General features: G+C 41.5%; 1 protein-coding gene across 2 annotated transcripts in view; it reads right to left on the reverse strand.

Moving 5' to 3' along the window:
• Positions 1-25,693, reverse strand: part of ME3 (malic enzyme 3) — a 217,670-nt gene that overhangs the window by 186,837 nt on the left and 5,140 nt on the right. The window lies entirely within an intron of this gene.

Raw genomic sequence — 25,693 nt, forward strand, 5'->3', positions numbered from 1 at the left:
CTGGTTCTTTTGGGGCTGCTTTGTTTAACCTAGTCCCCATATCCTGGGAAGTTTTGGGCTAAAGCTCACACATTTTCAGGGGAGATGGTAGAGATCATTTACCAGCCTACAAGGATCCTGGAAAGAAACCTGGACGCTGTGGAAGCCTGAAGCTTCTGAGGGGTTGAAGGAATAGGAGGCAATTCAGTGTAGTGGGAAATGTGCTGGAGGCAGGGCGGGGGATGTCTGGTTTGAGACTTTCCGGGTTAAATCCTCTGTGAGAGCTTAGGGATGCCTATTACATTCCCTGAACCCAGTTTTTTTTGTGTGTCTGTTTGTTTTAATCTATATGAGACTAACTAAGGTATTTGCTCCTTGGAGCTTTTATCGAGTCTTTAAAATGAGATAATGTCTGTGAAGTGCTTTTAGGACACTGCCTGGCATAAATACTCATAAAGAGAGGGACTGAGGTCATGGCCAGGACTGGAGAGTAGTGGCTGAGCACTGCCCGACCACTGCAAGCAACGCTGGTTCAGGAGAAGCATCACTTGGTGCACATCCAGAGTGACAACACTCCCTATGCCCAGACACACGACAGCCTGCAGGGCATGTATAGCCCTCATTCCTGACTTACTCCTCTAACAACCTGGTGATGTTTCAGATGGAGAAAGTGAGACCCGGAGAGGACAAAACAGTCCAGTAGAACATGCACAAGTTTTGGAATCGGAGCTGCATTTGTACTCTGGCTTTTCTATTTGCTGTGTGTGATCTTGAACAAGTTACTTCTCAAATACTCAGTTTCTTCATCCTAAAAAAGAGAATTGATAAATGATTATCTAAAAGGGTGTTATGGGAATTAAAAGAGAAATATATGTGAAGGTGTTCCTAAGAAAGTTAGTTTCTGTTTTTCCTTAAATGCTTTGCTTATAGTCACACAGCAGCTGGTAAGTAGCAGGGTAGGGTCTAAAAGCTAGGCTTTAGGATGCTGTGAGGCCACAGGAGTAGAATTATAGAGAAAGTGAGAAGCCAAAGATCTGGACAAGGTTGTGTTAAGAATCTACTGTTTGCATGCCGTCATTCTTGAATCTATGTAAGAGTAAAAGAAGCAAAAAATGGCAAAAAAAAAATGAGCAAATCAGTAATGGTACCTGTATCCAGAATCCCCAGTTGGTTTCAAGACTAACAGTGGCTGGGTTGAAGCATCTGCCATGTGTGTAAAGCACCAAGCCAGGTTCTTAGGGTTACAAAAACGGACAGAACAGTCACTGTCCTTGGGAGATCCTATTATAGTACCGAAGGTAAAACTTAAACAATAACAACAACAACAAAACAAAAAGCAAAACTCATTACAGGAGTGTGATAAATGCCATGGCAGTGGAATAAACACCCAGACACAATGAGAAAGCCCATATTTGGTCTAGAGCTCTCAGGGAAGATTCCATGGGAATTGATGTTAGAGCCATCAAGGCTAAGAGAAGCAAGGGAGTAGGCGGCACAAAGATGTGGAGCAAGAGAGCCTGGTGCGCACTTGGGAGCGGTGAGTCTGGTGTAGCAGGCATGGCACAGACCAGGTAGTAGGGATGATGAGGCTTGATTGAGACATCCCTCGAGAAGGCCCTTGTGTATTGTGCTAAGGAGTTTAACTTTGTGCTGTAGGTGGGAGGAAGCACAGGAAGCTTTTTAAGAAAGGGAGTTCATGTATTACCAATTTCATCTGGTAGAGGTTGATGAAGTTGAACTGGGAGTAGGAGAAATTGGAGATAAGGAAATCAATACGGAGACCATAGAAATGTCCGGATGAGATCCTGAACTCTGCACACACAGAAAAATAGTCATTGATGATTACAGTGCACGGGCTTGATATGTAGAAATAATATATCTATGAATTTATGCAATATGTGAATATATATGTGCAGACACGTTCATGCATACACACACACATAAGGAAGCTGGTTCTGTCTTTACTATGGCACCTGGGTATGAAACTCACATGGCTCCCAGCTTCCCACAGGAGCCCCCCAGGCCTGGCTGTGCCTCCCAACATGCTGTCTTAGAAATGGTGTACCCTCTGACTTTTCTGTTATGGTAAACCCAAATGGCTTTTCATTTCCAGGCTAACCTCAAAGCTAGAGTTTGAGGTGATTAAATATTGCCTGTGAGGTTGTGGTACTGGAAACTTCCTCCCAAATGATGTAAGTACAGGGAGTGCAGCATGCCTGGGTATACACACAGCATATCCAGGGCCGTGCAGCGCAAGAGCAGCACAGCTGCATTCATTTCTGTAATCAGACCTTTAAATTACATAACAATTACAGCTACAGGAAAAGGAAATCAGCATTTACTATTGATTTTTCATATATAAATGCAAAAAAAATAAACCACAGTACACACTTAAATAAATAAGTAGTACTTAATGTGTCTTTGTTAAAATAAAAGCTCCTGCTCAGAAAAGGATGAAAACTCATGTGAAGTGTAGGGTGAGGGTGGATGACACATTATCTTTCAAGTTTCTAGAACTCTTACTAATATGACCTCATCGCTAGTAAAGGGTAAGGGAGCTTAAAGTAGCATTTACTGGGGGCCTACAATATGTCAGATATTGTGTTAAACAAGTACTTTAAATAGCTATAATATCTCTTTTAATCCTCAGAACCACCTTAGGAGGTTAGAACTGTTATCCTCTTTCTATAGATAGCAAACTTCAGGAAAGATAGATCAAGTAGCCTTCCCAAGATCACACTGCTAGTAAGTAGCAGGGTTAGGATGTAAATCCATGTCCCTTGAATTCCTAAGCCTGAGCTCCTTCCACTTTACTCCTCCACTTACCTCCTCACCAAAATGTGAGCCACTGTACTTCCAAACCTGTCTGGAAAGCCCTGCCAGAAGTCACTGTCACCGTGTCCATTCTATGTCTAGAGAATGTTAGATTGGAAGGAGCCTTGGGTGATCAACTATAATACCCCAGAAACAGAAGTTTGCAGGTAACACAGCTGAGAAGCAGAGCCTCTCACTTTATATTAATGTCTTCTCTCTCCGTGGCAAATGTTCTTATTACTATATCTATCTGAGATCTCCTGTCTTAGGAATTAATGGTTTCCCACAAAAGTTTGTTGTTATTATTGTTGTTTTAATCACAAGATTTATATTCTTGCCTGTCTGAAAAGGTGCTAGAGGAGTAATGCCTTTTCCTTTAGCAGATTTATTCAATGGAAATGCATGAGCTGAGTCTCCCTAATGTACATAATGTGCTTCCAGAAGCTCCTATAAGAGAATGAAAAAGAAGTGATTCAATCACAGCAAAATGGTTGTATTTACAATTAGTGCTCAGTTTCTTGAAACACAAACCTCCCACCCAAATATTCATCCAAAGGATAAACATCTCCCCCACACGTTGCCATAACCAGTTCCTACTGGCACAAAAACATACATCTAAGCATCCGTATCCAGGATATAAAATGATGCCTTCCAAAGCAAGGGTTCAGAGGACACCCTTGTGTAGTGGTGCCTCTCCTAGAATCCTGGATCTAAGTTTTATATTGGGTCTGGATTCAAAGCTAATTCTCTCTCAAATGAGAATATAATTCATAAACTGAGTTGTGTTGATCTCGATGATATCTTGAACAGAAATTCCTCCTATTTTCCACAAACTGAGATACTAAATGGAATAAAAATGAAGTAGAAAACTTCAAAGTAAAAGAAACCTGAATATCCTTTCAAATTAGGCTATAACCATAGTTTTGCTTTAAGGGTTACATGGTTCGAAGTCCCTAAGACGGGCAGATAATTGGGACACTGTCTTCCAACTATGTTTGGCATGAGTGGGTGATTGGGGACAGGATGTATGAGACAACTGAGTGAGCAGAGCTGATGGGAATCAAAGCAGAGAGTGGGGATGAGGCCAGAATTGACCTTTGGCCTCAAGGCCAAACTTTAGCCACCCTACAGTTAAGGTGCTTCTGTCCCAGCTTCTACCATTCTCCTAATAGTAAGCAGGAGGTACAATTAAATAACCATTTGAGAGGTCCCTGATACAGGAAGAGGAAACAACAAAAATAAGACTGCATGACAATCTTTTGGAGCTTAGGCCAAACTCCTGCAAGGCCATCTTCTGGTACGTAGGATGCTGCAATCGGAGAGTTCAAGCTTGGTGGAGATCCACAGAACACATTAGCTTCTAGCACAAAAGGCCAGCAAAGTATGGAAAGAAAGAGAATATAGAGTTTCCCAAGCCTAGACGGCCTCTGATTTTTATTTCTATGAACCTTGGTGGCCCTGAAGTCCTTCAAGCTGCAGCTGCACAGGGTGATTCTACCATGGTCTGTGAAGGGTAAAGTGGCTGTGGTCCCAGTATTTGAACAACAGCTTTAGCACATGACTAACATGTGCTCAGAACCCCACCTGGGGCCACAGGTTCTCACACTGACTGAACAGGCCTTAGCCATCTGGCCTGGTTGTTTTCAAGATGCACCTAAACAATAATGTCCAATGGGTATTCAGCAGTCACTCATTCTGATCCTGAACTATCTCACTTTGCCTATTGCAGATCTTGATCCTCATTCTTCTCTCTCATCACCTCTCTTCCTATGTGACATGTTATATCTTCAGTTATGCTCTCCATGATACAGAATCCAATTTCTGGCCTCTCCCACTGGCCCACCTATCCATTCAGTTTCTTTACTCTCCTCTCTGATTCAGTGTTTCCCCACTGATACACCTAGGAGACTTACCTCTATCTTAGCCCAGCTCCCAGGATCTCATCTCCAGGATGTTGCCCTTTCCCCATCTCCCCAGAGGGAAAGATGGGGAAGAAGGTGTTCTCAACTTCCCAGAGGCCAACATCATCATGTTCAACAACTGGGGAGCAAGCAAAGCACACATACAATCTGCTCTCAATTTCACTGGGAGGTCAATGAAAGGCACATGTGAGTAGATCTAAAAAAAATGAATGCATAATATATATTTAAATTAAGTATAGTTTTTACTAACCCTTATGCAATTCTCTGGGCTAAATACCATGTCCTGATCCCAAGTAGAAAAGGACAAAATAGGAGAAAAGTCTTCTTCTAACCCACTTGAAAAGAAAAAAAACAGAAAACAGCAGCAAAATTAACAAAATAACTCAAGACAGAAATGGAATTATACATCAAAAATCAAAGGAAAGTACCACAGAAAAGGTTATTTGACCAAAGATGTTAATGAAGCACTTCCTCTCTGAGTGGGTTGATGGGAACTGCACCTCAGAGGCAAAGCCAATGAAATAAATGCTTCCTCATGGAAAGCAAGGACCCAAGAGTCCCTCAGATCTATAAACCATCAGCTAACTGGATGCAAATGTGTTTACAGTCTGACTTCTTTGAAGCTACAATATTAAGAAATGTTTACAGTGTTAGACCCCATTATAAAAATTTGTTCTTTTGAAGAGGAAGTGAATTAAAGAAAACCACTATAGTTACACTACAAAGAGTAAGTTATACAGGATCAAAGATTTGGAAAACTCATGGTGTAAAACCAAAGATCTTTTACAATTGTGCGAGAACTATAAGACTTCTAGTCTCCCAAGGATTTTTCATTCTGGAAAACTTGTTTTCCTCATTGGACTTTCTATGATGTCTGTAGCATCGTGGTTAGAGTCATACCATGTGACAAATGACCTTGTCCAGATGATACCAAAAAAATGTCAAAAAATAAGAGCTGGCTTACAATGGTATTTTTGTTCCTGATGCTATTAAAACTTCACCTCTTTTTTTAAAAAAACTTTGAACAGCTTTTTACTTGGACAAGTGGCTGATACTGGATCAAACTAGCCAAGAAAATCATTCCTGCAAGCTTCTGATTTTCTATTTTTATTCCCCAGGAATCATGGTTCATAAAGACAAACTAAGACTTGGAAAAGAGAAAGGCAAGCTAAAATTCAACCCAATGGAGAAAGTGACAACACTTAGCCCATGCAGGGCCAAATTTGTGAAAGGTTCATGTTGCATAAACTCCAAATCCTGTCTTTATTCCACCCTAAGTCTTCTAAAAAAAAAGAGCCAAGGAAGTTCTCATCTAGAAAATATACTGTCTGAACTACAAACATTACTTCCATTTTTAGTGTAGGAAGTTATTGGTTTTCCATGGGACTAAGAAAAAGAAGGAAGTCTCTTAAGCTTTTATAGGTGTGAAAATAGAGTTCCACCCATGTGTTTGTGATTGTGGGCAGCGATGCCAACTACTGCATGGGAGGCTGATCAATGCCCACAAAATGACAAAAATGCCATCTCATGCAACAATGTACTCAGCAAATTGGTGCTTTCCATCTATTTTGGGAGATAAAATTATAACCAGAGTGTTGCTTTATGAAAACAGAACCAGAGTAAAGATGGTTAAAGATCAATGACCCCAATATTCACAATAAAATTCTTAAAATAAAAATTTGCCATGTGTGGTGGCATGTGCCTTTGGTCCCAGCTACTTGGGAGACTGAAGTGGGAATGGATCCCTTAAACCTGGGAGGCAGAGGCTGCAGTGAGTCGTGATCATGCCACTTGCACTCCAGCCTGGGTGGCAGAGCGAGACCCTGTCTTATAAAATAAAATCAAATAAAAAGGGCTCAAGTATGTACTTCCTCACATATTCCTCAGTCTCAAAGTACTCCTTCATGAATTTTGTGTTTTGAAAAATCCTGCATTTATTAATAGTTATTTTCCAATGTTTAAGACACATACGACTGCCAACCAGAACTTTTGATACTCGCGTGAGATAACCAGTATTAATAGTGTTATTCTGTGTAATTCTAGGCAAAGACAGGAATGTGATATCTTGGTTAAGCTGTGTAAATTTATGATGGATAAATATAAGGTTTCCATTAGTTTTTTTGGCATGTTGACAATAACTCTTGGACTCCTATTACTGCTATTATGGAGCTCAAGGAATTCTGAGAAGAGCCCAGTCTTTTGCTTCCTTAGGACTCTCATGTCTGTGTTTGCCTCACTGTTGGTCATACAAGGTCCTCATCTCCCTCACAGAGACTGAATTCTTTCTTTACTAGTCTCCCAGACTCTGTTTCTGTCTCCTACCTGGGGCCAGATGATCTGTCCAAAGTTCAAATCCTATAGTGTCACTCTTCAGTGTTCATCTTCAGAACTAAGGTTTAACTCTTCATGCAGGCAAACAGCAGCCCCCACCCCGCCCCCATGACTTTCCCTCCTGCCCCATCCTTGCACACACTCTGTGCTCCATTCAGAAGCACCCACAAATCCTTTCAAACCATACAGTTTTGCTGTATTTGCTTGGGACATCTTTCTCCCATCTTCTCTTCCCAGGAAATCCCAATCTATCTTTTAGGTCTTAGCCCTGACACACCAAGAAAAAGTAATCACCCTTGGAAAGAGGTTACAGCAACCTTCCTTCTCACCTGGTACAACACATTATTTAGGTAATTTAAGATCAAAGGCCAGGTACTTTAAGAAACCTTCTTATCCTTCTTTCTCCCCACGAATGCAAAACTTGGACAAATTATCAATAACATACTTTTAATATGAAACCTACTATACTGCTTTACTCTTACGAGCTTGCTATTCTGTCTCTTCTTTGCACTCTAGGTTCCTTGAGAGCAAGGACCATGAACCCAGCACAGTGCCTGGAACACAGTAGGTACTCTGCAAGTGTTTATTGAATAAGTCAGTGAATGGTCTCAGGGAATCTGGAATTGAGGCTTGCTGATGCCCCTTACTATCTGGGAGACCATGGGCAACTCAGTCCTCTGGGCCCCAGCATCGTGCCCTGTATAACGAAGGTAGTAACACCTGCCTCTCAAACTTTTTGTGGGGATCAGATGAGATGACCAATCAGGAGCACTTTATAAAGGTAAAACAAAAATATTTGATTTCCTTATTATTATGAAGAATGCTGAGGAAGCATGGAAAGTAACTGCAATAAGCAGTGGTGGTGACTGTGAGGGGTGTGGAGGGCAGAGGGCGGAACACACAGACCGGGTTCTGATGAATCCCAAGAACACAATGGGCAGCCCCAGTTGCTCTACCTTCTAATTCTATTTCTAATCTGAGAGCTCCCGCTTCTCCCTGACCCCTCCATCCCAGCACCCATCTTCTCCTGCTCCGATGACTGCACTGGCCTCTAACTGGTCTTGCTGCTTCCACTCTTTCCCCCCTCCAATCTGATCTCTATGCAGCAGCCAGAGAGATCTTTTACTAATGTAAGTCAGAAGCACTTCCTTGCTTAGAACCATTTAATAGTCATCACACACTGGGGCCTGTTGTGGGGTGGTGGGGAGAGGGGGAGGGATAGCATTAGGAGATATACCTAATGTAAATGACAAGTTAATGGATACAGCACACCAACATGGCACATGTATACACATGTAACAAACCTGCATGTTGTGCACATGTACCCTAGAACTTAAAAATAAATAAACAAATAATTTTTAAAAATAGTGTCCTGCTTTACAGAGGATGAAACCCAGCCCACATACGCAGACTCCTGGCCTGGGACAATCAGACCCTGAGCTCTTTCCATTCTGATTTTATGCAATTTCCCTTTACTAATCACACCCCTATTAGACTGTCTATTGTCAGCTCCCAGAACCTTCCATGCCAAGCTATTTGTGGTCTCCAGATTCTACGTGATATGAGCTGTTCCTTCTGCCCCAAACAGTCTTAGGGTGGCTTCTCCCCTGGCTGCCTCTTTGTTTAGGTCTCTTCTTAAATATCGCTTCCTTAAGAGGTCCTCTGTAGATTCCCTGTTATTCTCTTACATGTACTCTGTTTATTTATTCCTTACCACCAATAACCATCTTTAGGATTCCCGGGCAAGATGGCCACATAGGAACTGCTCCAGTCTGCAGCTTCCAGTGAGACCAACGCAGAAGGTGGGTGATTTCTGCATTTCCAACTGAGGTACCTGGCTTATCTCACTGGGACTGATTAGACAGTGGGTGCAGCCCATGGAGACCGAGCTGAAGCAGGGTGGGGCGTTGCCTCACCTGGGAAGTGCAAGGGGTTGGGGAACTCCCTCCCCTAACCAAGGGAAGCCATGAGGGAGTGTGCCATGAGGGATGAAGGTATGTGGCCCAGATACTACGCTTTTCCCACTGTCTTCACAACCCACAGACCAGGAGATTCTCTCAGGTGCCTACACCACCAGGGCCCTGGGTTTCAAGCACAAAGCCAGGCAGCCATTTGGGTAGACACCAAGCTAGCTGTAGGATTATTTTTCTTTCTTTCTTTTTTTGTAACCTAGTGGCGCCTGGAACGCCAGCGAGACAGAACTGTTCACTGCCCTGGAAAGGGGGCTGAAGCCAGGGAGCCAAGTGGTCTAGTTCAGCAGATCCCACCCCCATGGAACCCAGCAAGCTAAGATCCACTGGCTTGAAATTCTCACTGCCAGCACAGCAGTCTGAAGTCAACCTGGGACACTCCAGCTTGGTAGGGAGAGGGCTGTCCACTATTACTGAGGCTTGAGTAGGCTGTTTTCCCCTCACAGTGTAAACAAAGCCACCACAGCTCACTGTAGCCAGACTCTCTAGATTTCTCCCCTCTGGGCAGGGCATCTCTGAGAAAAAGTCAGCAGCCCCAGGCAGGGGCTTATAGATAAAACTCCCATCTCCCTGGAACAGAGAACCTGCAGGAAAGTGTGGCTGTGGGTGCAGCTTCAGCAGATTTAAATGTTCCTGCCTGCTGGCTCTGAAGAGAGTAGCAGACCTCCCAGCACAGCACTCGAGCTCTGCTAAGGGACAGCCTGCCTCCTCAAGTGGGTCTCTGACCCCCATGCCTCCTGATGGAGAGACGCCTTCCAGCAGGAGTCAACAGACACCTTCCAGCAGGGGTCAACAGACACCTCATACAGGAGAGCACCAGCTGGCATCTGGGAGGTGCCCCTCTGTGACAAATCTTCCAGAAGTAGAACAGGCAGCAATCTTTGCTGTTCTGCAGCCTCTGCTAGTGATACCCAGGCAAACAGGGTCTGGAGTGGCCCTCCAGCAAACTCCAGCAGACCTGCAGAAGAGGGGCCCGTTAGAAGGAAACCTAACAAACAAGAAGCAATAGCATCAACATCAACAAAAAGGACAACCACTCAAAAACCCCATCTGAAGGTCACCAAAATCAAAGACCAAAGGTAGACAAATCCACAAAGATGAAGAAAAACCAGGGCAAAAAGGCTGAAAATTCCAAAAACCAGAATGCTGCTTCTCCTCAAAAAGATCACAACTCCTTGCCAGCAAGGAAACAAAACTGGACGGAGAATGAGTTTGATGAATTGACAGAAGTAGGCTTCAGAAGGTTGGTAATAACAAACTCCTCCAAGCTAAAGGAGCGTGTTCTAACCTAATGCAAGGAAGCTAAGAACCTTGATAAAAGGTTACAGGAACTGATAACTAGAATAACCAGTTTACAGAAGAATATAAATGACCTAATGGAGCTGAAAAACACAGCACGAGAATTTCATGAAATTGATACCCAAGTATCAATAGTGAAATCAATCAAGTGGAAGAAAGGATATCAGAGACTGTAGATTAACTTAATAAAACAAAGCATGAAGACAAGATTAGAGAAAAAAGAATGAAAAAGAACGAACAGAACCTCCAAGAAATATGGGACTATGTGAAGAGACCAAACCTACAATCGGCATACCTGAAAATGACGAGGAGAATGGAACCAAGCTGGAAAACACACTTCAGGATATTATCCAGAAGAACTTCCCCAACTTAGCAAGACAAGCCAACATTCAAATTCGGAAATACAGGGAACACCACAGAGATAATCTTTGAGAACAGTAACCCCAAGACACATAATCATCAGATTCACCAAGGTTGAAATCAAGGAAAAAATGTTAAGGGCAGCCAAAGAGAAAAGTAGGGTTACTCATAAAGGGAAGCCCATCAGACTAACAGTGGATCTCTCTGCAGAAACCCTACAAGTCAAAAGATAGTGAGGACCAACATTCAACATTCTTAAAGAAAAGAATTCTCAACTCAGAATTTCATATCTAGCCAACCAAGGTTCATAAGTGAGGGAGAAATAAAATCCTTCACAGACAAGCAAATGCTGAGGGATTTTGTCACTATCAGGCTTGCCTTACAAGAGCTCCTGAAGGAAGCATTAAATACAGAAAGGAAAAACTGGTACCAGCCCCTGCAAAAACATACCAAAATGTAAGGACCATTGACACTATGAAGAAACTGCATCAACTAATGGGCAAAATAATCAGCTAGCATCATAATGACAGGATCAGATTCACACATAACAATATTAACCTTAAATGTAAATGAGCTAAATGCCCCAATTAAAAGACACAGACTGGCAAATTGGATAAAGAGTCAAGACCCATTGGTGTGCTGTATTCAGGAGAACCCATCTCACATGCAAAGACACACATAGGCTCAAAATAAAGAGATGGAGGAAGATTTATCAAGCAAGTGCAAAGCAAAAGAAAGTAGGGGTTGCCATCCTAGTCTCTGATAAAACAGACTTTAAACCAACAAAGATCAAAAAAGACAAAGAAGGGCATAGAATAATGGTAAAGGGGATTGATGCAACAAGAAGAGCTAACTATCCTAAATATATATGCACCCAGTACAGGAGTACCCAGATTCATAAAGCAAGTTCTTAGAGACCTACAAAGAGACTTAGATTCCTACACCATAATAGTGGGAGATTTTGACACCCCACTGTCAATATTAGACAGATCAACAAGACATAAAATTAACAAGGATATTCAGGACTTGAACTCAGCTCTGGACCAAGCAGACCTAATAGACATCTACAGAACTCTCCACCCCAAATCAACAGAATATACATTCTTCTCAGAACCACATTGCACTTATTCTAAGATTGACCACATAATTGGAAGTAAAACACTCCTCAGCAAATGCATCAGAATGGAAATCATAACAAACTGTCTCTCAGACCACAGTGCAATCAAATTAGAACTTAGGATTAAGAAACTCACTCCAAACCACAGAACTACATGGAAACAGAACAATGTACTCCTGAATGACTACTGGGTAAGTAACGGAACTAAGGCAGGAATCAGGAAGTTCTTTGAAACCAGTGAGAACAAAGACATAACATACTAGAATCTCTGGGACACAGTTAAAGCAGTGTTAAGAGGGGAATTTATAGAACAAAGAGACAATGTACCAGAATCTATGGGACACAGCTAAAGCAGTGTTAAGAGGAAGATGTATAGCACTAAATGCCCACATCAGAAAACTGGAAAGATCTCAAATCGACACCCTAAAATCACAATTAAAAGAACTAGAGAAGCAAAAGCAAACAAATTCAAAAGCTAGCAGAAGACGAGAAATAACTAAGATAAGAGCAGAACTGAAGGAGATAGAGACACGAAAAACCTTTCAAAAAAAAAAAAATCAAAGAATCCAGGAACTGGCTCTTTGAAAAGATTAGCAAAATAGATGGACCACTAGCTAGATTAATAGAGAAGACTCAAATAGATACAATAAAAAGTGATAAAGGAGATATCACTACTGATCCCACAGAAATACAAACTACCATCAGGGAATACTATAAACACCTTTACGCATATAAACTAGAAAATCCAGAAAAAAATGAATAAATTCCTGGACACATATGCCCTCCCAAGAAGTCAAATCAATGATTAGACCAATAACCAGGTAGATGTTGAATCCCTGATTAGACCAATAACAAGTTCTGAAATTGAGACAGTAATTAATAGCCTACCAACCAAGAAAAGCCCAGGACCAGACAGATTCACAGCCAAATTCTAAGAGGAGCTGGTACCATTGCTTCTAAAATGATTCCAAGCAACAGAAAAAGAAGGACTCTGCCCTAACTGTTTTTATGAGGCCAGCATCACTGTGATACCAAAACTTGGCAGAGACACAACAAAAAAAGAAAATTTCGGGCCAATATCCCTGATGAACATCAATGCAAAAATTCTTTTTTTTTTTTTTTTTTTTTTTGACGTGGAGTCTCGCTCTGTTGCCCGGGCTGGAGTGCAGTGGCCGGATCTCAGCTCACTGCAAGCTCTGCCTCCCGGGTTCATGCCATTCTCCTGCCTCAGCCTCCTGAGTAGCTGGGACTATAGGCGCCTGCCATCTCGCCTGGCTGTTTTTTTGTATTTTTTAGTAGAGACGGGGTTTCACCGTGTTAGCCAGGATGGTCTCGATCTGCTGACCTCGTGATCCACCCGTCTCGGCCTCCCAAAGTGCTGGGATTACAGGCTTGAGCCACCGCGCCCAGCCAAAAATGCTTAATTAAATACTGGCAAACCGAATCTAGCAGCACACTAAAAAGCTTATCCACCACCATCAAGTTGGCTTCATCCCTGGGATGCAAGGCTGGTTCAACATACACAAATCAATAAGTTATTCATCACATAAACAGAACCAAAGACAAAAACCACATGATTATCTCAATAGATGCAGAAAAGGCCTTTGATAAAATTCAACACCCCTTCATACTAAAAACACTCCATAAACTATGTATTGATGGAACATATCTGAAAATAATGAGTTACTTATGACAAACCCACAGCCAATATCATACTGAATGGGCAAAAGTTGGAATCATTTCCTTTGAAAACTGGCACAAGACAAGGATGCCCTCTCTCACCACTCCTATTCAACATAATACTGAAAGTTCTGGCCAGGGCAATCTGGCAAGAGAAAGAAAGAAAGTGTATTCAAATAGGAAGACAAGAAGTCAAATTGTCTCTGTTTGCCAATGACATGATTGTATATTTAGAAAACCTCATCATCTCAACCCAAAAACTCCATAAGCTAATAAGCAACTTCAGCAAAGTCTCGGGGAAAAAATCAATGTGCAAAAATCACAAGCATTCATATACACCAATAATAAACAGAGAGCTAAATAATGAGTGAACTCCCATTGACCATTCCTATAAAGGGAATAAAATACCTACGAATACAACTTACAAGGGATGTGAAGGACTCCTTCAAGGAGAACTACAAACCACTGCTTAAGGAAATAAGAGAAGACACAAACAAATTGAAAAACATTCTATGCTCCTGGATAGGAACAATCAATGTTGTGAAAATGGCCATACTGCCCAAAGTAATTTATAGATTCAATGCTATCCCCATCAAGCTACCACTGACTTTCTTCATAGAATTAGAAAAAACTACTTTAAATTTCATATGGAACCAGAAAAGAGCCCGCATAGCCAAGACAATCCCAAGCAAAAAGAACAAAGTTGGAGGTATTATGCTACCTGACTTCAAGCTACACTACAAGGCTACAGTAACCAAAACAGCTCGGTACTGGTACCAAAACAGATATATAGACCAATGGAACATAACAGAGACCTCAGAAATAATACCACACATCTACGACTATCTGATCTTTGACAAACTTGACGAAAACAAGCAATGGGGAAATGATTCCCTATTTAATAAATGGTGTTGGGGAAACTGGGTAGCCATATGCAGAAAACTGAAACTGGATCCCTTCCTTACATCTTATACAAAAATTAACTCAAGATGGATTAAATATTTAAACATACCCTAGAAGAAAACCTAGGCAATACCATTCAGGACATATGTATGGGCAAAGACTTCATGACTAAAGCACCAAAAGCAATGGCAACAAAAGCCAAAATTGACAAATGGAATCTAATTAAACTAAAGAGCTTCTGCATAGCAAAAGAAACTACCATCAGAGTGAACAGACATCCTACAGAATGGGAGAAAATTTTTGCAATCTATCAATCTGACAAAGGGCTAATATCTAGAATCTACAAGTAAGTTAAACAAATTTACAAGAAAAAAACAACCCCATCAAAAAGTGGGTAAAGGATATGAACAAACATTAATGCAGCCAATAAACATATGAAAAAAAAACTTGTCATCACTGGTCATTAGAGAAATGTAAATCAAAACTAAAATATCGTCTCATGCCAGTTAGAATAGTGATTAAAAAGTCAGGAAACAACAGATGCTGGAGAGGATGTGGAGAAAAAGGAATACTTTTACACTGTTGATGGGAGTGTAAATTAATTCAACCATTGTGGAAGACAGTGTGGCAATTCCTCAAGGATCTAGAATTAGAAATACCATTTGACCCATCCATCCCATTACTGGGTATATACCCAAAGGATTATAAATCATTCTGCTATAAAGACACATGCAAACGTATGTTTATTGCAGCACTATTCACAATAGCAAAGACTTGGAACCAACCCAAATGCCCATCAATGATAGATTGGATAAAGAAAATATGGCACATACACACCATTGAATACTATGAGCCATAAAAAGAATGAATTCATGTTATTTGCAGGGACATGGATGAAGTTGTAAGTCATCATTCTCAGCAGACTAACACAGGAACAGAAAACCAAACACCGCATGTTCTCACTCATAAGTGGGAGTTGAACAATGAGAACACATGGACACAAGGAGGGGAATATTACACATTGGGGCCTGTCAGCGGGGGGTGGGAGCAAGGGGAGGGATAGCATTAGGAGAAATACCTAATGTAGATGATGGGTTAATGGGTGCAGCAAACCACCATGGCACATGTATACCTATGTAACAAAACTGCACATTCTGCACATGTACCCCAGAACTTCAGTATAATAATAATAATAAAGATAATGCCGATCTGCAGTTCCCAATTACATGCTGGTCACAGTATTAACTTGTAGTCAAACTAGAAGAAAGACTCCTGAGGTACCATTTTCCTTTAGAAAAAATAATAATAACCATTTTATAATGTTGTTTGTTCACTTATTATCTGTCTTTCTCACTAGATTGTACACTCAATAATAATAAGAATCATAGCTGACAAGCTTATGATGTTATTCTTGATACCTCACAGCACCTAAAAGATAGCAGGTGCTCAATAAACATTGGGTGGATGATTGGATGGACAGGGATTCAGGGGTGAAAGTAAAGAAGACATGAGTTCTAGGACAGGAAGCAGAATAATGTAAGATGAATAGGTCTTAGGTTGGCAACCCTCGGCATCTTAGGTGTACCATGAAGAACCTCAGGATATGCCTCATATATGAGGCAGTCTATAAGGAAGAAGAGGCCATGAAAACAGGAGATGGGAGAGACACAGGCAAAGTTTACCTTCTTTACAAATCATTTTTTAAATTTTTGAGACAGAGTCTCATGTTGTTGCCCAGGCTGGAGTGCAGTGGTGCAATCTTGGCTTACTGCAACCTCTGCCTCCCGAGTTCAAGCGATTCACCTGCATCAGCCACCTGAGTAGCTAGCATTACAGGCATGCTCCACTGGCTCAACTAATTTTTGTATTTTTAGTAGAGATGGAGTTTCATCATGGTGTCCAGCCTGGTCTTGAACTCCAGAGCTCAAGTGATCCACCCACTTCGGCCTCCCAAAATGCTTGGATTATAGGCATGAGCCACTGCACCCAGCCTGCAATTTTTCCTCTGCTTGCAAATAATATATGTAACACACCTATAAGAGTAACTGACACAGTAGGCATTATATAAGTGATTGTTATTATTTTTAATGTGATTTGCCAGTAATTTTGAGCCCCAGAGGAGGCAACTGGCTCTTTGTCCAGTTGACGGTAGTAGATCACAGAACACTGAATAGCTCAGTCAACAAGAGAGCAGCAGTCAAGGCCAGTTACCAGAGACAGGACTGCCCCTCTGCTTGGCAGGCCCTCGCTCCTGGCACCACCTGGCCAGCTGCCCCACTGGCACCCATGCCATCATCTCCCACAAACATGGCTAGGCATCTCCCAAGGCTTCTCAGATATGAGGAGAAACTGCTGCCAGCTCTGGGAGTGTGAGAACAGGGGAAATTATTCAGCTCTGTTGGGTGGATTTAAAAGTCTGTTTCTAAAAATGGCTATTAATAGGTTTTTCTCTACACCAACCATCCCTACTCCTGTTTCATCAACAGCAACTGCATTGCTATTCATTCTCCTTGTGACCTCAAGTGATTTTACCAGTCAAAACAAATACCTACTGCCTAGGATAGACCAAAAATAAAAGAGATAAGAAAGGAGAGTATGACATGAGAGCTAAGCTTTCTGTCAGTTTGTGGAATGTTTTCAAGATCATGTTACTGCAAAGAAATACATAAAATTCAAAAGGAGGGTGGTAACTGGGAACTCATACAGTCATCACAAATGGACACACAAGAGTGACAGCAGGAGCTACCTCAACAGATACTTAGGTTTGCAACATACGACATTGTTTAATATTAAAGCACTTCATCTGCATTGTTTAATATTCAAGTTTTTCTATGGAGAGACTCAAAAGCCCTCGGCCTAAGTTGACTGAGGCTGATTCAAGACCCTATTTCAGGACGGCAGGCAAAGAGCTACCTTTCAAAGATGGTAGGTATAAGAGACAGACATCACTCAAGGAGGGAGTTACCCTCTACCACTTACTTCCTGGACAGGACATCAACCCCTCAGGGCCTCTGAAAACTTATGTAGAGTAGTGATAAAATGCTAGGATATTATCTGCCCAAAGCCTAAAGGCTAGTCAAGATGACCTTTTTGTCTTCTGGAGGGATGATCATCTTGTGTTCCAACAGAGGAGAAAAGTTTGATTCACGTTGCGTATGCAAGTATTTATTAACTACCTGTGGCAGTGTGGATGGAAACTATCTTAAAACTTCCTGCCCAATCTAACTGCTAGCTGGGTGAAGTTGGCCCAGCCATGCCCTATTTAGCTGGCTATGAAACAACATTTTAACTTTTATCCTAAATTACCATAGTAGACATTCTCTTAACTTGCTGTCTCACTGTCAGAATCTCATGAGACCGGAAGTGTTATAATAGTGGCAGGTAGGTAGGTAGATAGAGACATAGACGATAGCTGAATGGATGGATGGATGGATGGATCGATAGATAGATCCAAATTTAGCTGGATCTATTTTTTTAAAGTTAGTTTTTAAACATTGGCTAGAATGTGCCAAAACGCTGGGACAAAATCCTGAGACTACCAATGATATCCACTATCCTCAACACCAGCTTCAACTTCCAGAACTACTAGCTCTTTAAATGACACTTGAATTTCTGCTGCTAGTGACATTTTAATTTAAGCTTCTCTCAGGCAAATGTCTGGATTATCCAGGCTTAAGCTCTATCCAATACTGGGAAATCATCACTAAAGTCTCCACCTAGTCTGACTCTTCTCTGACTCACTCCTCTCCGTCAAGTCTACCAAAATTAGATGTAGCCCATGGCCGTGGAGAATGAATTTATGAATTTGATCCTTTAGTCTTTCCCTCTCCTTCTGGACTGGATGTTCTCAGGGGGCATGTAGCAGATCTAAACTCTATCACATCTGTGACTTCTGTAGCCCACACAGGGCTTCACAATGTGTTAGGGATGGAACAGAAGCTTTAGGATGTGGATTAATCAAGAACTAATTGGACACTTACCATCTGCTTTACATACATTACTTCACTTAATCATTTTAGCAACTTGTCAAGTAGATATGTTTTACTGTCATCCCTTTCACGGACAAGGAAATGGAAGTTCAGAGAAATATCCCATATCTAGTGAATAGCAGACCTGGGATTGGAATCTTGGATTTTTCTGACTCGAAATCCCTCGATTTTTAGCCAGTGAGATCTGCTGCCTAATACCTGGTCACAGCTATGCCCCTTGAGGGGGTTACACAAAAGTAGTCTAGCTGACTACTTTCCTTTCTTCCCCAAATCCTCTAACCTGTTGCAAGTTACAACAGGTCTAAATATAATGTCTTTAAAGCAGCCCAAGGATGAGAATTGATAATCTCATCACAAAGATGCTATTCTTTAGACAAAGAGCACCTGGCATAGCATCAGAGCAGAAAACTCTCTTAAAGAAATGTATCTCCAAAATTTGTATGATAAAATAAAAGATTGTTGTGGCTTTCAGAATTCTCCAAGCCCTATGGAGTGATCTAAAAGTGTCAGGTCAAGATTTTCACCATCTTTTCAAAACAGCTGACAGATGGGGCTGGTGTATCATCAGTCTTCACCACATAGTTTCTGATACATCAAGGAGAAGGGGATGTAGAAGTAATTCACGTAACTAATTTTTATTGAGGTTATACTACGAGGAAGACATTGCATGCTGGCTATGAGATGCCCAAGACAGTATCCTGGATCTGAAGAAAACACATGCACATGATGGCGATACATGTGCTAATAAGTGTACACTGAGGCCAAATGTGGAAAGAGCCATGACTACTACAAATGCTAAATGTCAAAGGAATGTAGAGGATGAATGAGTCACTTCCATGTGGCATTATTGAGGAGGCCATCATAGCGGAGGTGACCCTGGAGATGCTGAACCCTGAAGCATGCCAAAGTTTTTAGGTGGACCCAGTGTAGATGGGGCACCCAGGCATTGTACAACATAAAAGTGAGGGAAAGAACAAAACCAAAGAGCACGTCAAAGTACTGGAGAGATGTCTTTAATTCTATTTGTAAAATTAGAAATGTCATATTATTCAGCTCTCTGAAGATGAGGTCTCTTACAGGGTACATGTCTATTGCTCAATTTCTGCACATTCAGCTACAAAAGTAATGGGTGACTATACTCAGAGACAATGCCACTCTCTTTCATGATCTGACCTAAATAGCTTCTCCTCCACCATCTTCATCTACCACCTCTGACACTTCCATGGGTGTCAGCTTTGCCAACACTGCCATTGGAAGTGTTTCTGCACCTCTCTTCCATGCTTCCGTAGTCCTTGTATGAATGCACCTCTCATTACATCTACCCACTGAATTAGAACTGCCCCTTACTAACTGGTTCTCACCCGTACTCTTCCTACACTATAAGCTCCTTCAAGGCAGAGAATTGTATTATATTGACCACAGTGTCTCCACTGCCTAAAACTAAACAGGAACTCAGAAAATAACTATTGAATAAATTAAACAAATGAGTCTTGGGAGAATTACACAAATTTAGAGAGTGAGAAAAAGGTATCCAGTGATCTTTAAAGTTCTCTCCAGCTCTAGGAATCTACAGTTCTAACAGAGCCAGTGGAAGTGAAACAAGCCAGTCAGAAGCCCACAGTAGGGAGCAGGGAATACCCTAGGTATTTCTCTGGAAAGACCACAGCACATCAGACTTCATGCACTAGTCCCAAGCCAGAGGGAACCCGCACACTAGAAGAGTTAGTGCAGCCTCGGGGATGAGCCCTAAAATCAGATGGCCTGGGTTCAAGACTCAGTTCTGCCACTATGAGTTGTATGACCTAGGACAAGTTAGCTAACCTTATGCCTCAGTTTTTTCGTCTGTAATATAAGAACAATAACAGTGTCTGAGGGCTGATGTAGGAGGATCACTTGAGGCCAGGAGTTCAAGACCAGCCTGGCCAATATAACGAGACCTTGTCTCTACAAAAAATTAATTTTTTTAAATTAGCTGAGCATGGTAGCTTGCCCCTGCAGTCCCAGCTACTTGGGTGGCTGAGGTGGGAGGGTCGCTTGAGCCCACGAGTTCAAGGCTGCAGTGAACTGTGATTGTGCCACTGCACTCCAGCCTGGGTGACAGAGCAAGACACTGTCTCTAAAAAAGTAAAAATGGAAATAAAATTTAAAACAGGAATAATATAATAACAGTGTCTACCTCAAAATGTTGTGGTATTGTATTAAATGGCTTAACGTATATAAACTGCTTAGAACAATTCCTGGCACACTGTATGACCTAAAAACATTAGCTGTTATTACTTGACTTCCCTCCATAACGTTACCAAAGAAAACTCAGTATAATAGGAATCTGGATTGGAATCTTCAACACCTCTTTCAAAACCAGAGAAAGAGGAATGGAGAATGTCTATTTTCATTGGAACCCTAGCTCCACTGTACACTTGGCAATCCCTCTCCTGTTGGGGAAGTCCCTGAGCAGCCTTATAACTCAGAAGCTATGCCAATTTGCAGAGATGTGGACTCCTTCCTTCAGTTTTCTAAAAGAGCAAAGCAAAATAGAACAAAACAAAGGAATCAACAGAGCCTGCCTTCTCCAGAATTCCACACCATAGGGGAAGATGTTTCAGGACCAATTAAGTAATGGACTTCATGTAGCTCACTAACAAACGACAACACAAAATCCAGACACAATGCTTTTAAAAAATAATAATCTCATGTTGCTTATCATTCAACTGTATCTTCTAAAATCCCTCTAGTGTTCAAGAATCACTTTTAGAAAGCCAATGAAGCTCTGACTTTCTCTTATTCAAGTTTCTCAAAAGCTGCGGATCTTTCCATCAAAAATCCCTCTCCTCAAATGACTGGGTGCATTTTACTCTTTACTGTGTCCTTTTGGTAGGAATTGTGTTTTAACCGGGCTGCATGGCAACCTTTCAGATACAAAATGAATGCATGCTTTTAACCACTGACTTCGGCACCCCCAACTGTAGGATATCCATCACATTTTCATCACAATCATAGAGCATCTTTTGTGCTCTACATCAGAGAGGCAGTCGGACACCACCCCAAAGGATTTCCCGATATACTTTCTACACATCAAAGTGAAGGTTTTTGAAACTCACTGTAATCCATGACTTTGCAAACAAAAGTGCTGCACATTAGAGATCCTTTTGCAATGGCCTTAGAAATCAAAAGGCCTTTCCCCCTCCTCTCACTATAATACTGACATTTGGAAAGAAGAGAGTAGATGATAAAAGAAACCTTTGGTAGAAATGACAAAAATGTGAAGTAAAATAAGGCCATAAACCTCAGAGTCCACAAAGGGCAAGAGAAATTGGAAACAGGGAGACTAGAGATGATCCTGAAAAAGTGTCCAAAAATATGCCATATATAGAGCCCAGACTTAGACTGACTTAAGATGGGCAAAACACATATTTCTGTATGGGATTTGCCCTTCAGCGCTGCTGCTGACGTAATCTAGGTATGCTGTTTACAATTGCTATTAGAACAGGCAGCAGGCTCCTCTGTTAACATTTTGTTATTACATTTTGTTATTACTTTATTGCCTCTTGAAGATAACTAATAATAAAAGCTTGAAAGGAGACTACTTCAGAGGGATCTCCACCACCTATATATTACAGATGGGCCAGCTTCCCAAAGTTGGTCTGAATATTATTTACTTGGCTCCAGAAACAATTCCCAACAGAAACTGTAACCTAAAATTGAAAAGAAAATGGAACATTAAAGGACAAGTACATAAGGAGGAAATAAATCTCCCATAATCTCACTGACGTAACACAATCATGTTCACACATTTACTTCCAAGCCCTTTAATATTTCTATCATTTTACAATAACATTCATGAGTATACAGTCCACTTAGTATTTTGCAATTTGAATTAAGCATTCATTAACATAAGCCAGTGTTTCTGAAGTCTTAATAATGATTACACAAATGCTTACTTAACACAAGATATACTTTCTCTGGAGGATGATTCAGTTATTTACAACATGCCTATGAGAAAACACTTTCTGAGTATCATCTTCAGGTTCCAGGAACAGCAAATCTCCCTCTTGTGTTCCTGGCACCCCATTCCATACTTCCTTGATTTTTGGACCCCTGGGAGAAAAGCCTCTGAGTGGTTTCCTTTGACTTTTATAGGGGTCCTACAGAACAATGGAAATACAGAAATTCTGAGGGGGAATGAAGTCTCCAAGGATTCAGAGTAGAGGGTGGGAGTTCTAGGAAGTTAGAGATGCTGACAGATGCTGGGGTCTCCTACCTCTGGTCTATTTCCTAAAATCTCCTTTTGTGGTTTCCGTGGGCTCGAGAATTGTCCCTGTCCACCTCTGGTTCCAAGGCACCACCTGTGTCTTCTGAATAGGAGTTCCTTCTTCCCTGGGCTCTGCTTAAAGCTGGAGATAGAGTTAACATCTCTGTGCTATGCTCCTCCAGCACTTCATTCTGCAGTGGGCCTCTGGGCACCCAAAGGGCTGATGTAAGATGTATACACACTCCAGTTGGGCATGTCAGCACCACAGATGGGGGCATTGAGGGACAAGAGTCACCAGGGTGAAAGAAGGGGCTCTGGCAAAAGGAAGGGTGAAGGGAAGAGATGAGAGGAGGGAGCCTCAGCAGACGTCTCTTTGAATGACTCACTCATTCACTAACTGCTTACGAGCACCAACTAAGTACCTGTGATATATCAATGAACAAATAGACAAAGTCCCTGACTAAGTGGATCTTAAATCACAGTAGGAATGAACGGACAATAAGCAATTGACATACTAAGTAAGAAGATAGGATGTGAGGAAGTGTCAAATACTATGGGGGAAAGTAGGATGTGTAGGGGGAGCAAGAAGGTTGAAGGGACTGTTCATGACTTGACATGTGTCAGTCAAAGCAGCTCCCATTGAGAAAGTGAGAAACTTTGAAAAAGGGAGGGAGTTAACTACGTGGCTATGGAGGAGTGGTGTGCTCTAGGAAGGAGGACCAGCCAGTGCAAAGGCTGGGTGGGAGCACAACTGACTGAGGAGGCCAATGGGGTTGGGGCAGTGAGTGAGGCAGAAAAGAGTAGCAAGAGATGAAGTTAGAGAGCATCAATGTGAAAGGCATCATCACAACTTGGATGTGGCCAGGTTTTAAGCAAAGAGTGACATGTTGAAACTTAGTTTTTAAAAAATCACCATGGCCATTGTGTTGAGAATAAAAGGAGCTAAAGGGAAAGAAAGGAGACCAGCCAGGAGGCTGCTGCAGGCATTAAGCAGACAGAGGCTGGTGGTTTCAATCAGTGGGGACCCATGGTGAACAGGGGCTGGAGTCCAGATTTAGTCTGAAGACAGAGTAACAGGATTTTCTGGTGGATTCTATAAGGGGTCTGAAAGAAAGAGTGGTCAAGAATAGGACCAAGATCTTAGCATCTCAAAATATGGTTAACAGACACAGAGGAGAAGACTGAAGAAGACTGGAAGTTGGGAGATCAATTCAGAGGTTCTTGCATAATCTAGATATGAGATGGCAAAGGAGTGAAAAAGGCTGATAGTAGTGGGGATATAGAGAAACAAATTTTTAAAGGCTGGGGTAAAATTGAAAAATAATGAAAGCTTCATATCAACATTTTGTGGTAGTATCTTCAATTTCCATTTTCCCTTTATTTAATAATGTAGAATTTTTAGCTGAATACATGGGTGCCCAGCCAAAGATTACATTTTCCATGTTCTCTTGCAGCTAAATGTAGCATATGACCAACTTCTGGCCAACTGAATGTAAGTGGAAGTGATATTTATAACTTCCAAGTTGTGCCCTTAAAAGGGATTTCCCCTTCCCAATTGACTTCTGCGTGGAATTGATAGCAGAGGTGAGACCTGTCATCCTGGACTTTGAAATGTAAAATGCATACTGGATGGCAGAGAAACAAAGTCAAACCACACATCAACTCACAATTGCTTGCCCAGACTTGTTCATAACAGAGAAATATATCTTGTTTAAGTCTCTGTATCTGGGGTTCACATTGTTGTCACTGCCTAACCTGTAGCAAGTAATAAACATTCTTTGAGCTGTTCTAAAAACAAAGCCCCAATACCAATACTTACCAATCCTGTGAAGTTAGGACAGTATTCAACAGAGTAAAGTTTAATTTCAACCTACCTCTGCTAGTTTGTTCCAACATATCTGAACAGTATTTGAGCTTCAATGCCCTGAGTCATTGCACAAGCTCAAATCTAGAGTAAATTGCCACTTATGGAGCTAATATTTACCCAATAATCCACTGCTTCTCTCAACTGGGAGGCACAATTCTACATCATACCTCAGGCAGAGGTCTGAAGAAGATATATTATGTAATCTGCCTTCCAGGCAAAAAACAGCATCACCAATAAACTTCTAATTATCCATACAACCCACTTACCATCTCCTGATTGATTGATGAGCCAAAGTCCATGATAGCAACCTTCTCTTATCCAAAGGAGACAAGATCAAGTTCTAAGCTAGCAGAGAACAAAATCATATACTTTATTCAAAGGCAAATCCTAGCTGTGTGGGAGTCTAATAAATCATCACTGAATACAGAAGGGATTCAGCTGAAACCTGTGCAGTCTCAGATGTACAGCCAACACTGCAGCACTGTCTGTCAAGCCTTTGCAGGTTTACTGCTCTAAACGTATTAAGTCCACCTGGGAAGGCTATCACCCATGGTGCCTTGCAGTCTCTGAGGCCCTACTACATGAAGTGTCCTGGTCCGTAATCACAATGATTTGACTAAGCACACTTTCCATTCATTCTTTCCCTGACTATCAAGCTCAAGAGAGCAAAAAACTGCAGAGAAGCAGGTGAAGGATCAGTGGAATTTCATAGCAAAAAAAATCACTGCTGACACACAGATCAAAGGGGGAAGATTGGTGTGTTCTGGGAAATAACGCACCCCTTCAGTTAAATGACCTGAAGTCTGGGAAGATGAGAGTCAAGTGGGTACATTTCCTCCAAAATGGGCCATATGTAGCCATTTATTTAGGCAAGATCTTTGGGCTGTAAAGTAGTGACATTAAGATTAATAAAGTTGAGAGGAAAGGGGCCATGACATGATTGAAATCATTTAAAGAACAAATATTTATTGAGCATTTCAAGTCAGACACAGAGAATGCCACATGACAAGACAGTCTCTGTCCTCGTGGTCTAGTGTGGAAGACAAACCAACAAGCCATTGTAGTAGTGTGCTCAGTGCCAGAAGGAAACAGTGTGATAAGAAAAATAGGAGGGGACTCAGATCTAGTTTGGCAAGTGGGGAATAGGACAGCTCTTCCTAAAAGATGCTATAGGTAAATGGAGGTCAGAAATATGTTGATGGCCCATCAACAC

This window comes from Trachypithecus francoisi, unplaced genomic scaffold, assembly GCF_009764315.1.
Source record: "Trachypithecus francoisi isolate TF-2019V2 unplaced genomic scaffold, Tfra_2.0 Lachesis_group8, whole genome shotgun sequence".
Lineage (NCBI taxonomy): Eukaryota > Metazoa > Chordata > Mammalia > Primates > Cercopithecidae > Trachypithecus > Trachypithecus francoisi.